The following is a 10,834-nucleotide window of genomic DNA, read 5'->3' as shown; positions in this document are numbered from 1 at the left end:
TACCAACTTTTAGGGATAGTAGAGAGGTTGTCCCTTAAGTACTGACTCCAAGTCTTGAATAAGGGGCCCCACCCTCTCATTGGCCTGAGAGGGATTTTGTTTACTGGTTGGACCACAAACTAATTGTTCATTAGAGGATGAGTGGAACATAAGGAACAAGAAGTAACTTCAGGGATAAAATGGTAAATTGTCCCAGCTCTAGTTGCGAACAACTTGTGAAGGATCGACTTATTAATCATGGTTATATCAAACGGACAGAAATATATCTATAGTGAGGGGAGTGCAACTACTAGGTTATAGTGGAGTGTCCTAGTGGTTAACGAATGTTGGTTAACAAGGTTAATGAGTTTAGCCGGATCATCTCAGATCTTTGGAGTCCTTGATCTATAGGACCATTAGGTCCCCCTGCTAGCTCATATTGGACTAAACCATGGAACAACGTGACGAGCGAGTTCGAAGTGCTCGAATTCAAATTAGAGAATATGCGCTAAACATAAACGATATATTTAACTTCATTTTTGTTTTATTTACGAATTAAACAAAAAAAGAAAATGAGAGATATTTAAATAAGATTTAAATATTTTAATCAATATTTGTCGGAATTTATTGGGTTTGGCATTTGAATTAATGTTAAATATTAATTAAATAGTTTAATTAATAATTTAATGTTACTTTAATTTGAAATTAATTATATAAATTAATTGTTGAATTAAAATGAAAAAAGTCAAAATGTTGACTTCAGTTAATGGAAAAATCCATGTTTGAGTCCGTGGAATTTTGAGCGTCAAAATTTGGTTTAACCAAACTTCTATGCTTGTCAAATAAACCCCACAAATTTGAGTGGAATTTTGAGTGTTAAGATTTGGCAATTTCAAAATTGCATGAACATGCAAATATGACTCTATAAACCGAGTGATCAAGGTACAAGGAAAGTCTTCTTGGAAAAACCTTGAGAAAAACCCTCACAAACTCTCTCTTCACATATACTAAATCCCTTCCAAATTTAGTCACTCACCTGATTCCTCAATCCTGTTCTAAGGTCGGAGAATAGTAGAGAAGACACTAGTAGTGGTTCGAAACCGGTTCATGAGGAAAAAGGAATTTGAACTACAAATGGTTAGTACTCAAACTCCTTGAGTTTTAATGCTTATGAACATGCTAGCTAATTTACTATAATGGATGTACTTAGAGTGCCTAAGATCCAAATTGCTTTAGCATGTGTTATAACAACACCATCATCATCATCATCATCATATCATCATGATACAACGTCATCATGTAACATCCTCATATAACATAATATAACATCATATAGCATCATCAAATAACATAGTCATAGTCACAAACTCATAAAATATAAAGCATAAGTGACACGTGCAAGGACCACTGGGTATGTGTCGTCATAGATAAATCAAGTCGTCTGACTTAGTCGATAGTAAGGCCACTTACTTGATTGGTCTTGGCCAACATTTTATCTAAACTCAAGTATGTTTGAATTTTCTCTCTCGAAGTTGCTCCAAGTGTCGTGGTAGTTGTTTCCTATTAAAACGTCCATCTTGCTTCGTCAATGGACCAAATTGGGTATGGGGTTTTTGGGCAAAGCACATAGGAACTAGACTACTAGATTGGTTGTTGGTGGGTATCTGGTTTCTGTGTTGGGCAGAGGCTTTGTAATTTTGGTTACTGGACCAAACTGGGTATGGGGTTTCTCAGCTGGAATGAGGTTGCGGGTATTCGAGTTTGGGTCCGAGCAGGTGGACTTCGTCTTTGTACGTTAGATCCTACCCCTCCATCTCACCAGTGTTGTGTTCGTCTAACAAAAATGAAAATGATTGTTTGTATTCCCGTACACCCTCTGTGTGTATTACTCCTTCACTTTCCTTACAAGTACGCTCTAGGATGAAGGTTGTTCGGTGGTTCGACTCTCGCTGACGGTGTACACAGAGGGCCTCGCATATGTTTTTGTTCCCTCCTCTCTCCGCCACTCACTTTTGAAATCAGTGTTCACGAAACAACAACACGAAAAATTTGATAAAAATTTATGCAAATTTATAATCAAACAACATAACATTTAAAAGAAATTTAAATACATTTACAAATGAAAGTGTTGTCACAAGTTTATTACAAAATCGGGACAAGAGAACTAGACTTAAAAACTAAGGACAACAATTCCTAACACATAGAACTGATGGCATGGACGACCCTCCTCTGTGACTGCATAGCTCCCAAATGCTTAACCAACAATCAGTGATCACCCGAAAAAGAAAAGTAATATCTAATGTGTATAAACATACTAAATAAGCAACCTACTTATAGGCTCTAATAACATCCTTGATCGAACAACTTGCCACAAGCTTTTCTCTAGGTTACAGAAATTTTGGGTCTAGATTATACGTAATGACCCTAGTTTCTACTCAACTAGATTCACTACCATACGAATGACGTAACTTCTTTATACGAAAATATTTATTTAAAACGACTTCATAAAATTATGTCATGGACTTATACATTTAAGAAAGTGTCTTTAAAACAATATAAAAGAAAGATTTTTTTGTTCTTTTGTTCATATATTATGTTGCTAGCTTAGGATCATTCGGGGTAGGTAGAAATTGCAACATTTAAATAAGTCTCGTATTCCATTTGATAAAATTAATGGTTTGTGGTGAAGATCAACATAACAAGAGTAAAGAAACTTTCGCTATATCAACTGTAACGACCCTATTTATATTAATAAAAATAAGTCGCTACAACATGCCTGACTTAACTACGAAATACGGAAAAATCTTTTCAAACATTCCAAGATGGTGTCATGGACTTATGTTAACAATTACATCATTAAATTGTTCATGCAAAAACCAAATAACATGAGATTTAAATAAAGCAAGTAAGATAATAAAAATATGTAGATACAAATATAATGAAATACATCTACAATAACTTCAGTCCCATGGTCATCATCTTGACATCATCATTTGTGCAAAGGTGCCTTGCCTTTATCTAAAAAATAAGAGCAGCGCATGACTTGTATTTTAAGAAATACTCATTAAGTAACCCCACTACTAGTATAAGGTAATGCAAACACGTGAAATGATGGTTGGAACCTATCATAAAACATCATTTCATGGCCTTGGTCTCAAATTCCTATCTGGGTAGAATTTGATGTGCAGTACCTCTCTACTCACGACTTAAGTCAACCTACACGAATTTACAACACCGAATAAGAATATGTTGAGCGATTTAATTTACCTAGCGCTCACAATGAAACCTCTAATTTATCTTATAATGTTTGAATCAGCTAAACAATGGTCGTACTCATCTCAAATCCTTTTAAAAATGCTAAACTTGACTTGAAAGGATAAAAATGGTAAGAATGATCCAGGAAATAGTGTGGAGTAAAGTTGGATGAATTGAGCCATATAAACCATTGGAGTCGTCTCTGCCAAGTTGAGGATAGAAAAGTGCAAGTCACATTTGGGTCATGTTCTGGGTAAGTGGGTCAAAGTTGAGTAGGCATGCACGAATTGGAGTTTGGTCGAGGCGCGGATAATCGGATTGTTGGGTTCTAGGTTGTGGGTCGAGTGGTGACGGGCTAGTAGACACACGACGTGGATTGGGGTGAAGCTTCGCTAGGCTAGACTAACGTTTGAGCATGTGCTGGCATGTGCTTGCACACGTGTCGAAGGGCGGAGAATACTAGTGGGTTTAGATACAGACGTGTGATTTAGGTTCTACTTCCTATTGAGGCTGAGGTTCGATTTTAGACTTGTACCTTGATAATTTTCATTTTTCCTTTTGGTTTTTCTTTTCCTCCCAGTTTTTTGGTCTATTTCATTTTGGCTAAGTTTTAATGGTTTTATTGCATATTAAATTTGTAGAATAATAGCCAACTTTTATATTTAATTTTTTTTGGTATGATTATTGATATTTATTTAACCTCACAATTGAAAATAAAGTCAATGATTACAGTAAACATGTCAATAACTTTGATATTAACTTTCAAATCCAAATGTGGAAATTTCCACCATATCTAGATCGTTCTCCATTATTAACTTCTAATTTAAATTAACATCAAATTAGCATATACTCACTAATTGAAATTTTTGTTTTCTAGTGTAAAATGTATGATATTCCATATTATACCTAAAAAAAATGCAGGAGACTTGCACGGTTGACAAGAGGAAGGTTTGAGATCAAGACTTACTGGATTGGGATCAAAACTTACACCGTTGACGATATTTATCTCTCTTATTTTTCTTCTTCCCCATTTGCTTCCCTATTACTTCCCTGGCACCCTCTTTCTTCCATTTTTTTTATGTTTTCCTCGTGGGTTTCGACGACATCGGGTGGCTATTCATTTTCGGCGTTCGAGGGAGTTTGCTACTTTTTGGATTTTCTCTTTTTTTAAATATTTTTTTTTTGTTTCCATTGTTCATAAATTATAGTGGCGGCTTCGGTTCATTGGTAGGTAGAAATTCTTACCTTATGTTTTGGTTAGAACCCTAACCCAAGCCTATGAAATGTTGCTAAAAACTTTATATATTAAGAGCGTAAATGTAGGAGCATTAGTTAACCCAAAAGACATAACAAGTCATTCATCCAATCCAAACTTAATTTTGAAAGTAGTTTTCAATACCTGCATTTTAATTTGATGATATCCATATTTCAAAACAATCTTTATAAATAGACATGAACCATGAAATTCATGAAGCATATTGTCTAGCCTAGGAATAGGATGTCGATGTTTTACAGTGATTTTGTTGATGGCTCTACACAATCCACACACATGCGCCAAGTTTTATCTTTCTTTGGCACCAATAAGTCTCGTATAGAACATGGATTCAAACTTTCTCATATATAACCCTTCTCCATGAGCTCCTCCACTTGCCTTTGAATTTCTTTAGTCTCAGTTGGATTGACTCTATAAGCTGGTTTATTAGAAATGACAGCACCCAAAATGAAGTCTATTTGATGTTCAGTACCTCTAATGGGAGGTAGTTCTTTAAGTACTTCATCACGAAACATGTCTTCAAATTCTTGTAAAAGAGATTGAAACACACTAGGCAAAGCCAAGTTGTTATAGTTAGAGAGCAAAATCCTTCCTTGTATGCAAGTACAAAGATGGTATTTTGTGAAAACATTACCCTTCTCACCTCTCCAACTCTAGCCAAACAACTCACTTTCTTTCCTTTTTGTTTCAATGTCTATCTCTTTTGTTGCTCTTCTTTTTACTTTTTTTTCTCTTTGATTTTTCTCTATTTTTTCACTCCATTCTTGTGTTTCTTTCCACTCTTTTTCCTCAAACTCTTTCTTTTTTTTCCTCCAACTTTAATTGATTAGCAAATATATTTGCAAAACTCAAAGGTACAATGATATGAATTCAACTACTGACCCTTTGTATGTACCCGAAGGACGGATTACAAGAAACAAGGTTAAGAAGATTCAAGAGGCCTATATATTGCATCTTCAAAGGCTAACTAATGTACAAGTTGAAACAAAAACTTTTGAGCCGAAAAAAATTTATAGCATTAGCATATCAAATCAAGAAAATAATGGAGTAGCAATAAACTCCACCTTACATTGGAAAGTGATTAGAAAACTTTTGCCTTTGGTTGAACTACCCATTAAGACAATTTATGTCATGCCTTATTTTCTTCAATTTGTATTTACTAGCTTTTGGTAGTTGTAGTTTGTAGTTGGTAGATGAACTTAATTATATTTGAGTTATCTTTTTGGCCTACTTAAAGGCATGCAATGTTTGGGAATCATTGTTAAATACAAACAAAACCTTTGTGTTTTCTTGATATCGTTTAGATGTTATTCTTTTTCAAACCTTGCTAGGTTTGATGTTTAAACTAATTCATTGAATTAGTTTTGATCAAGCTAATTTTGGAGTGAGTCTTCTTGGAATCTAAGAGTGACCATCATAGATTCCAAGTTCGATCTAAGAGTTATTCATCTTCTAACCAGCTCTTGGTTGGAATTAGCATTATAGGCGCTCATCATACAAGAGTGGCTATTCTACCATCTTTTACAAAAGAATACCTATTCAAATAACCATCATACATGACCCTCCTATCAAATTGCCATAGTTGGCCAAGTAATATGTCTCCAGCATGCATTGGTAACACATCACAAAGAACTTCATCTTTATATTTTTCCAAAGTAAAAAGATATTAATGCTTGGGAAACGACCATCATTGTTCTACTATCATTGAGCCATTGAAGCTTGTAAGGTTTAGGATGGTGTTGGGTTGGAATTTGAAACCTTTTGATCAACATGGAACTTTCTACATTGGTGCAACTTCCACTATTAATGACAAGACTACAAGGAGCCCCTTGACTAAACACCACGTGCGAAACAGATTATCTCTTTGATCATCAACATCATTCTCCGTAACTTGAGTTTTAAGAAGTCTTCTTGTAATAAGTGTCAAATGACTCCCATCTTCCAATTCCTCCTCTTTCTTCTGGACTTCTTCAACTATCTCATTGATCTCTCCTCTATTTCCCATGTCTTGGCTCATGATTGTACAAACAGTAGTTAAATATGCTTAGGACCTCACACAATCAACTCACTAATTTTACACTCATGAACACTCGTGATTAACATACAAAGGTAGGCTATTTGGGGAAAGTGACTAAATTATGATTAAGGTATGCTTATGGACAAATAAATTCTGAGAGTAGCAAGCTATTCAAGACAATCAAGATAAGTTAATTATTAAATAAAAAATAAAATAAAATAATGATCAAATAAATAAAGGACAGAAAGGAATTTTTTTGGTAGAATTGCACACTAAAAATGAATTTGAGAAGGAAAGGTCGTTAAGATTTTGATGAAATTCCCCTTTTAATGGTAAAATACAAGAGATGCTCAAACTTTTCTTTTTACAAAATTCAGGCAAATTCATAAGTTTTCTTGAGTTTAAATTATGAAAGAACAATATCAAACCCAACCGTTTCAGATTTAGATGGTTTAGAAAAAATGTGAATTGGAGCTTATTTAATATTCAAATAAAGATGCAAATGGTCTAATGATAAGGATTTATCCACAATATTAAGAACAGATATGATAGGTCTGTTTTTTTTTCAACATCTAAATATGATCTTCAATAAAAAAAAAAATGAGAACAAAGTGAATAGATGACAAAAATGGTTGAAATGGCAGCAAGAAAATAAATGGACAAATTTCACGAAAAGAAAAAAAGAAAACAATAGCATAAGTGAAAGATAAACTCAATTCTAGAGTAGGCAAGAAAGATGTAACCTAGCTCGATACAAAATTGATAAGGCAACCCTAATCCTCAGCCCAACGATCCAAACTGTAATGACCCAAAATTTTCTACTTAATTTAAGGTCGCTACTGTATACATACCATACACATTGAATGCGGAAGACTTCATTTAAATTCCATAAAACATAACCTTTATCTTTAAACACAGCCATGGACTTCCATGTTTCGAAAGCATCTTTAAAACGACACAACAAAAGACTGGAAATAAAATAAATAAACGTTTAAGTTTAAAACATCCTATTCTATCCTAAGTCTAAGAAAATAAATGCCACTATCCTATGCATGTGCCATGATCTCAAGTTGCGATGCCGTCGTCAGCCGTATAGGAATGCCTTGCCTTAACCTGAAAAATGTAGTAGTACATGGCTTGAGTATTTAAAGAAATACTCGGTAAGTGACCCCACTATTGGGGTTAAATGCAACAATCACATGCAATGAAATGATGGGACCTATCTTTCGTTTCGTTTTGTTTCGTTTCATTTCATTTCGTTTCGTTTCGTTTCGTTTCATTTCATTTCGTTTCGTTTCGTTTCGTTTCATTTCATTTCGTTTCGTTTCGTTTCGTTTCATTTCATTTCGTTTCGTTTCGTTTTCCCTACGGTGTAATCCTAACAGGTAATCGTGGACGTGTACCATATACTCTACACGCAGCCCATACGTGCGAGTATGGGCTCACCAGCTAGTTCGCACACTGCTGGGCCACTGTCCTTAGCCGGTGGGCATGCTCTGGGGTCCTACCGGGACCCGTTAAAACTAAAATCGTCACGGCAGCGCTATGCAAGGCATAACGATCGTTGTCCTGCCATTTGGATGTACGCGTCTGTACCCTCGTGATGGGATAGGGGTATCCCCCAAATGCATGATCACACAATATGCATGAGGTCCCACTAGTCCTACAATCATCATTTAATGAACATAACCCCGTGTCACGTTTTCATGCTTACGTGTCATTCTCATTCTCATTTCGTTACATATCATACATATTCCTAGCGGGGTTATGTATCATGCAATTTACCGTATTTCATGCCATATAATTCATTCAGTTACATTTCAATACTCATACAACAAGCCATAATCGTACAAGGGCCACACATCGTCACATGCATTCATATCACATCAACTAAGCAGCATAAATAACATACATTCACGTTCACATGGTTTCGTACTTAGCACCATAATCTAGCATACAATGTATCATATCATAACCAAGTCAATAACGTAAACACTTCATAGTCATATCGTTCTCTAACTTACCATAGCCTTAACGTTCTTATACCTATCACAGACATATCATTACGTGACGTACCTTAGTCATATCGTCACAAGAACGTACCCTAACGCTATCGTTCTATCAATCTATCACAAACCTATCCCTTTCTACCCATAACCTAACCGTATTCTTTCATTAATCTCTCCTATCCATAACACTCCGGTATGTAACCTAACTCTAACGTTTCATGAACGTATCTTACTCCTATCGTTACATTTCGTTTTGTGCATCCTTCTCGTACCCTATCTCAAACATATCCTTGAGCACATCGTACCATAATTATTATCATACAAACCACATTAGTTTCAGGTTTGAACTCTACAACATTATTTCTCTAATTTATATTGGTCCATTGTTAAAAGTCTGAAATGTTATATATCTATATTATATTTTTATTAAAAATCTTATTTTTCATACTGTTGTATAAGAAAGTAGATAAACTTTTTCAAGTTATTCTGGGCTTTACTACTCTCTGTATTTACCCTCTGTGTTTACCTTTTTCCCTCTATATTTAGTTGTGATTTTTAATTCCCTAATCTTCATTCTTTTTTATCTGTTTCCTTTTAATTCTGTTGTCATGCCTTCCAAATTTCTAGTGATCCTGTTTCCAAATCTTTCCTTATCTTAGTGTTTCCTATTCAAAAGTTTTCTAGGCCAATCTATCTTTAATCTAGAATCATTGACATTTAGTTTCTAACTCATATCATTGTAATAATTCAATGAAGATCTAGTTGTGATTTCTAAAAAATAGGATAAAAAAATAAAGATTTAATATATAACTTGTTGATATCTATCTTCACGTAAATCTCGGTTGAATCTCAACTGAGCAAAGGTCATTTATTATTGATTTTCTGTTTCTTTTTTGCAGTAACTGTTACTTGCTGTATAAGGATAGGTTGAGGAGATATAATTGTGGGAAGGGATGAGAGGTTAGTGGAGAGGAGTGGGGAAAGTTTTTTTTTTTTTTTTTTAATTAATTAATTAATTATTTATTTATTATTATAATTTTAACTATTTTTTATAATTATTTTTATTCGTTTATTTCTTTATTTATTTTTGGGCTATTACATTAAGTCGTTGTCACGTATATATCCTTACTGAAAGTTCGATTCCGTCCTTTGAAATCCAAGTCAACTTATGTGAGCCCATAACATCAGTTTCAAGTTTGAACTCTATACAATTATTTCTCTAATTTACCTTGTTAAAATTCTGATATTTACTATTAGACAGAATTTAATGGAGTTTCATGCCCTATGATATCTCCTGTTAACAAATCTTCCCTCAATCTTCCCTCCTCGCTCATGGTAATTATTTTCATTCCGTAAATAGATTCTCAGTTTTGTAAACATTTGTAAATAAGATATTACTCTAATTTTATATTTATTTTCATTCTGTAAACTGATATTATTGGCCAATTTTAATTTGGCTACTATCTTACAGATTTATGGATCTGCCCCCTAAAATTTTATTGATTCTAACCTTATTTCCTCTAACTTCCCATCCGATGCTAACAAAAATCTAATTAATTGAACATGTGATCTGATTATTACAGAAGGTAAGATAGGGAAGAAAATTTGATCCTAAATTAATTTTTTATAACCATAACTAAATTAATTTCTTATAACCATAACTATAGAGGAAAAGGAAATTTGAGATAGAGCGGTAGTAACTGACAAAAATCTCTAAATCTGCAATCTGTTCAAAGCATTAATTTCTTATAACCATAATTAAATTAATTTCTTATAACCATAACTATAATGGAAAAGGAAATCTGAGATAGAATTTTATCGTAATAACTGACAAAAATCTCTAAATCTGAAATATGTTCAAACCCATTTTACTTCTTCTCAAATTTGACCCTCGTTGTTTTCTGTTTCTTTCTTTTTTTCTGCAGGTTTTCTGTTTCTTTCTTTTTTTGGAGCGTAGATAGGTAGAAGAGAGATAATTGTGGGAAGGGATGAGAGGTTAGTGGAGAGAGGTGGGGAAAGGTTTATTTTTTATTTTTTTATTTTTTTTAATTAATTAATTAATTAATTTTTTTATTATTATAATTTTAACTATTTTTATAATTATTTTTATTAGTTTATGCGTTTATTTATTTTTGGGCTATTACATTGTATCCCTCTCAGAGAAACTTTCGTCCTCAAAAGTGTTTTAATCTTGGAATAACTCGGGTCCTTATTCTAAGAGTTCTTTGTTAAGTCTTCAAGTTCCATTAAATAAAAATTCTTAACAAGTATACCTTAATTCGTATGAGTCATAACATTTAT

The sequence above is a fragment of the Cucurbita moschata genome, unplaced genomic scaffold, assembly GCF_002738365.1.
Source record: "Cucurbita moschata cultivar Rifu unplaced genomic scaffold, Cmos_1.0 Cmo_Scf00068, whole genome shotgun sequence".
Lineage (NCBI taxonomy): Eukaryota > Viridiplantae > Streptophyta > Magnoliopsida > Cucurbitales > Cucurbitaceae > Cucurbita > Cucurbita moschata.
This window is presented reverse-complemented; position numbering follows the sequence as displayed.